The sequence below is a fragment of the Ambystoma mexicanum genome, chromosome 4p, assembly GCF_040938575.1.
Source record: "Ambystoma mexicanum isolate Mex_15411 chromosome 4p, UKY_AmexF1_1, whole genome shotgun sequence".
In the NCBI taxonomy this organism is placed as follows: Eukaryota; Metazoa; Chordata; class Amphibia; order Caudata; family Ambystomatidae; genus Ambystoma; species Ambystoma mexicanum.
Window position 1 is genome coordinate 1,270,847,752 of NC_090927.1, and position 5,515 is coordinate 1,270,853,266.

General features: G+C 47.3%; 1 pseudogene; it reads right to left on the reverse strand.

Annotated features, from left to right (window-relative positions):
• Window positions 1-4,946: 4,946 nt before the first annotated feature.
• LOC138456058 (5S ribosomal RNA) lies at window positions 4,947-5,065 on the reverse strand (annotated as a pseudogene).
• Window positions 5,066-5,515: the final 450 nt, after the last annotated feature.

The window sequence follows — 5,515 nt, forward strand, 5'->3', positions numbered from 1 at the left end:
ACTTGGCGGGGCACCTTAATAAGAGAAGGGACTGCAAAGAAGAGAATTAGGTCACTTTTAGCCGGAGAGATACGCCACCTGGAAAGGGCAGAGGGGAAGGGGGTGGAGGAGAGGAAGAGAGACCAGCAGACAGCCACAGATAAGAGACTCGAGCTGAAGGAATTAGAGATGGGGAAAGTAATCTCTAGCCTCCAGTATCTGAGACAACAAAATTATGAAAAAGGGGACAAGGCCGATGCCATGTTAGCGGCTAAGCTACGTGGACAACGTGCGGATAGATGGGTTGCTGGGGTCCATGGGGCAGGAGGCAGGCTGGAATCGCAGCCTAATGCGATAGCTGGCGAATTCGCCAATTTCTACGAATCCCTCTATGCCGCAGACCCGACAGGGCGACCATGGATGACTATTTGGAAGGGATACCCCTGCCTGGGCTGTGGAGTGGTGAGACCCTCACGCTGGACACTCCAATCACAGCAGAGGAGGTCCTTGTAGCGATAGCGGGGTTGAAGTTGGGAAAGGCCCCGGGTAAGGATTTTATAAAGCCTTCTCCGGGCAACTGGCAGGATTTTTGGTGGGTTTATTCACCCATATAATGTTAACTGGTAGCCCCCCCCTCATTTGGTAAAGCTCTTATCACTGTTATTCCTAAAGAAGGGAAGGACCCCACTGACTGAAGGTCCTATAGACCCATATCCCTCTTGAACGTAGATGCTAAGTTGTTCACCAGGATAATTGCCACAAGACTGGATGCCTGGATGCCGAAGCTTATTCATACGGATCAGGTTGGCTTTATAAGAGGGAGGCAGGGTGCCGACACAATGCGAAAGACCCTCCATCTCATGCGGGAGGAGGGGATAATACGGCCCTGGTGTCCATTGACGCAGAAAAGGCCTTTGATAGGGTGGCCTGGGACTTCCTGCATAGGGTTCTTGAGAAATTTGGACTGGGGTTGGGATTCCGCCAGGCCATTCAGGAACTGTATAAGAACCCTTTAGCTAGGGTCATGGTTAATGGGCGTTTCCCCCGTTCTTTCAGACTTCATCGGGGACGAGACAGGGTTGTTCCCTGTTCCCACTTCTCTTCGCCTTGACCATGGAATTCCTGGCGGAAGACCTTAGGAGGGCGAAGGAGGTGAGAGGTATCGAGGTGGGAGACAGGACATTTAAAATTGGCCTTTGTGCGGATGATATATTGCTCCACCTGCTTGTCAGTCCCGGCAGCATTCCAGGTAAATAGAAGATTTGGTCAATTCTCGGGGTTCAAGGTTAATGTGAGCAAATCAGTGATTTTTCCTTTCGCCCTGATCCAGCCAAGGACTTGGAGGAGTTGGAACCTTTGGGCCTCCACATCCAAACGGAGGAGTTAAGGTACCTGGGCATAAATATTGTACGGCCCGATAGAGATATAGGTCAAGCCAATTACCCCCAGTTGTTTGATAGATTATTTCTGGAAATGGAAAACTGGGGTAGAGGTCAGATATCGTGGATGGGTAGACTCAATGTAGTCAAAATGAATTTCCTCCCCAGAGTGCTTTACCTCTTCCAGATGCTTCCCATTGAGGCCCCGGTAGAAGCAAAACGCCGGATAGGGAGATTTATATGGCAGGATAAGAAACCCAGGGTGGGCTATGAGATACTAACGCTCCCTAACGCTCCCGGACCTACAGGCATATAATAGGGCCTCACAGCTCAGAGCACTGGTCCCTCACCTCAGGGAAGACAAGGACAAGCAATGGGTCTACCTTGAAAATTTCCATCTTCGCCCAGTTATGGTAGGGGAATGGCTGAGGGTTCCTATCCCCAAGCTCCCGAAGCACATCAGAGAACACCCCTACCTGGACACCATGTGGGAGGTCCTAGCGAAGGGAGGTAGAGCAGGTCAAATTACTACCTGGCCCTCACCAATGAGTCATATATGGTCCCCACCAGTGAGGAACGCTATCCCTGAAGTGGGGCAATATCAGGCTTGGTTTGAGGTGGGGCTCGCTAGGGTGAGCCAACTGATACGTGGTGAAGAATTCATAGGCATCCATGAACTAGACGAAGCATTGGGCATTGGTACCCTGTCCCCTCTACTCTCTCTTCGACTCAAAGGGATACTCATGTTCACAAAGTTGAAACCCCGGATCCGGAGAGACCTCACCCCAGTGGAGAAAGTCTTAGACACCAACACGGATATGAGGGGTCTTATTTCAGTACTTTATAGGGCATTACTGGTACCTAGAGAAGATGCAACTAGGAGTCTCAGAACGAAATGGGGAAGAGACCTGGGCCTGGATCTGGGGATGGACTCTGGGCTCGGATTTGAGGGAGGGCCTTTAAGACTTCAATAGCCTGCCAATATAAGATTCCTGTCATAAAACTCTTACACAGATGGCAGACCCGTCCCTGTCTCGCTAGCTAGGATGTTTACGGCATTTGACCCCCACTGTTGGCACAGGTGTGGGGAGAGAGCCAAATATTGGCATATGTGGTTAATACCTGGACGCAAGACTGCCTGGGAATACCAGGTGCTCTAGGCTTTTCTGTGCTCCATGTTTAGAAAGTGAGCCATTTCTCAATTGTCTTTGAGAACTGCATGGTCTATATGAATAAGGTACAGGTTTATTGGACGGAGGTGCTGGGGTGGATCAGAGATGCAGGGGGAGGGTCCTACAGTTTGAATCCGATTCTAGTGCTTTTTGGTATGGAAAGGAGAGGCGAACAATGAATGAAGCTCCCACCCCTGGCACATTTCTTACTTCCAGCGGCAAGAGCCCACCGAGCTAGACATTGGAAGCGATTGGCACTCGCATCGCTGAGGGAATGGGTAGGGACGGCCAAAGAACTATACTTGATGGAAAAAATGACAGCATCCATCCATGGTAGCAGTCTGCCTGTAGAGACGGAATGGTCCCAATTTTTGGACGTGTTCAGTACTACAGAACCCTAAAGTGTGCTTGTGATGGATACTCGGACCCAGCCCCATCAGACATCTTATTCTTGACTCTGTGGTTATACGCGGAGCACACTGGAGGCAACTGGTGGTTGATGTGCCCAGCCACAGCCCCACGAGATTAAGTTACTCATAGATTTTCCCGGTCCGCCCTCCCTGGGACCACTCCCTAGTTGGGGGGTGAGGGGGTTTGGAGGGAAGGGGAGGGGGTTGAATAATGGAGGGGTATATTGTTGTTTGAAATGTGACGGGGTATGTCGTCCCATACTGTTGGCCAATTGGCTCCCTGGCTCTTGTTTCAATAAATGCCAATAAAGACCAATTTAAAAAAAAAAGATTATTGCAATTACCGGCAAGTGCACCGACCACACCAGTGCATTTGGAATATGGCACACTGCCTCTAAGTCTAAGTTTTATGTATCAGCCTGTCTCCCTTTGGGTTAGATTGTGGACTAGACCAGCCCTTAAACCGTGTAGGGAGGCACTGGTATATATTATGTCACAGGAAGGTGCAAGCAGAATTAAATGGCTTACCCACATAAACAATGTATTATTCTACCTGAAAATGGGTGAGTTTTGGAATGAGCCAGGCAGGCTCTGTAATTTGAGCTGGAATCAAATGAAGCCTCTAATAAAACAGGGAGCTAGGAAAACGCTCCTTCTTGAGGCTTCAAAAGTTAAGGTGGGGGACTGCTTATTTAGCTCAGAGACACATAAAGGTTTTTAAATCATACATGGATCAGATCAGGCCTGCCAAAGCAAGATCGCTATATTTGAGGGTAAGAATAGGTATATTGCCTATCACTGCTTTTACCGCCAAATGGAATGTCCTTGGTTCTGCCAGATGTGGTGCCGATGAGGTGTCAATATCACATTTTATGATATTTTGTAAACCATTCTAGCTGCTAAGGATCGTACACTTGAGACCCGTCCTGTTGGAGGCAGGGATCAAGTCATGGCCCAGCGCCGTGTAATTTCTAGTCCAATCAATTACCCCCCCCCCCCCCCAACTGTGGGTGCTGTGGCCTGTTTTTTGCATAGAGCATGGGTTTTAAGGAGAAGAATGGCAGCACTTCAACTGGGCAACAGGCTGCAAGTATATAGCTCTCCTGCTGCCCCAGTTATCCTTTTGGTACAGTTAATTGCCATCATGGTATGTTATTTGTGGCTATATGGCGAATTGTTGAAGCATTTTTATTAGCAGTCATGTATTAGTTTTGTTTTTATATCTTTTATCTGTGTTATTTACTTGTATATGTGTGATAATTGTGTGATTCTAAAGTATTTTATATATTATATAATGTGGCCTGATGTATTTATGTTGAGTAAAGGTTTAATAATAATAAAAGAATAATACTCATATGCATTTGTATTTAGTCAGCTAAACCATAAAGCGATTGACAACATGATACCATGCTCATCACTCGATCAGGCGACATATATAAGACCTGTGGGCCCATTCAGGCCTCCTTTGTCTGGTAGGATAACTTCACTCCATCCATCCTGTTTCTGTTGCAAGGAGGTGGGCTGAACGAGCAACACAAAATGCCTTTCTTTCAAGCCTCTTGATGGACTCAACATTCTCTGTACTTTATTGTCTGCGATGGCAGATTTATTACCCATGAACACTCTACCTGTATGTTACTACTATGTAGATTAGTACCAACAGCCCTCATGTTCTTGTCAGACATTTCTGCAATAAAAAGGGATACATTTATTTTGGAAACATTAGCAAATTTGAAAAGCAATTGAGAAGTGGCACCCTTCCTGAACATGGAGTGCAAAAAATCCTACAGAACCTGGAATTCGAAGGCGGTCTTCCTATCCAAGTACTAATCAGACCCTACAATTCTTAGCTTCTGAAATCAAATGAGAACAGGCACATTCAGTGTGTTGTGGCCGTAGGTACAGGACCTGGTGAATTTTGTACTCTTATGCATCTGGTCAGCTAGACCATGAAGATTTAAAAGACTATTGAGAAGTGGCTCACTTCCTGAAATGGAGCGCAAAAATGCCTACTGCACCTGGTATTCCCACGCAGTCTCCCATCCAGATACTAACCAGGCCCTACACTGCTTAACTTCCAAGATCAGACAAGATCAGGCACATTCAGTGTGGTGTGGCCGTAGGCTCACAAACTGCTAAACTTTGATTGCGTCGTAAGCAGCTGCCTTGGATTCCTTGATTCTTCCCAAAAGCAGTGCAGTGCAGCAGTGCACTGCGGCTTGATGCAGGGTGGCAGTGGGTCCTTTCCTTTGGCTCATTTGAAGCTGCGACAGACGCTGAGACAATAATATAGCTCAGCCAGTTGAGCACTCGCTGCTGAGATCTGTACCTGATCTGTAGGGTGCAGGTTCGAATTATGGCAAGGCCAACTCAACCTTTAATCCTTACGAGGTCTATAAAGGAGTACCAACTTTGGTTCGGTGATAATTGTGATAAATATTTTCTATGTTCAGCGCTTTGCCAAAAATGCTATATAAATAAGGTCCCATGGTCCTGTATATTGGTCCCGAGATGCTGAAGGCCCGTGAAGCCTGGAAAAATGTGCGGTAATGAAGTGAGCGGACCCTTGGGAGGT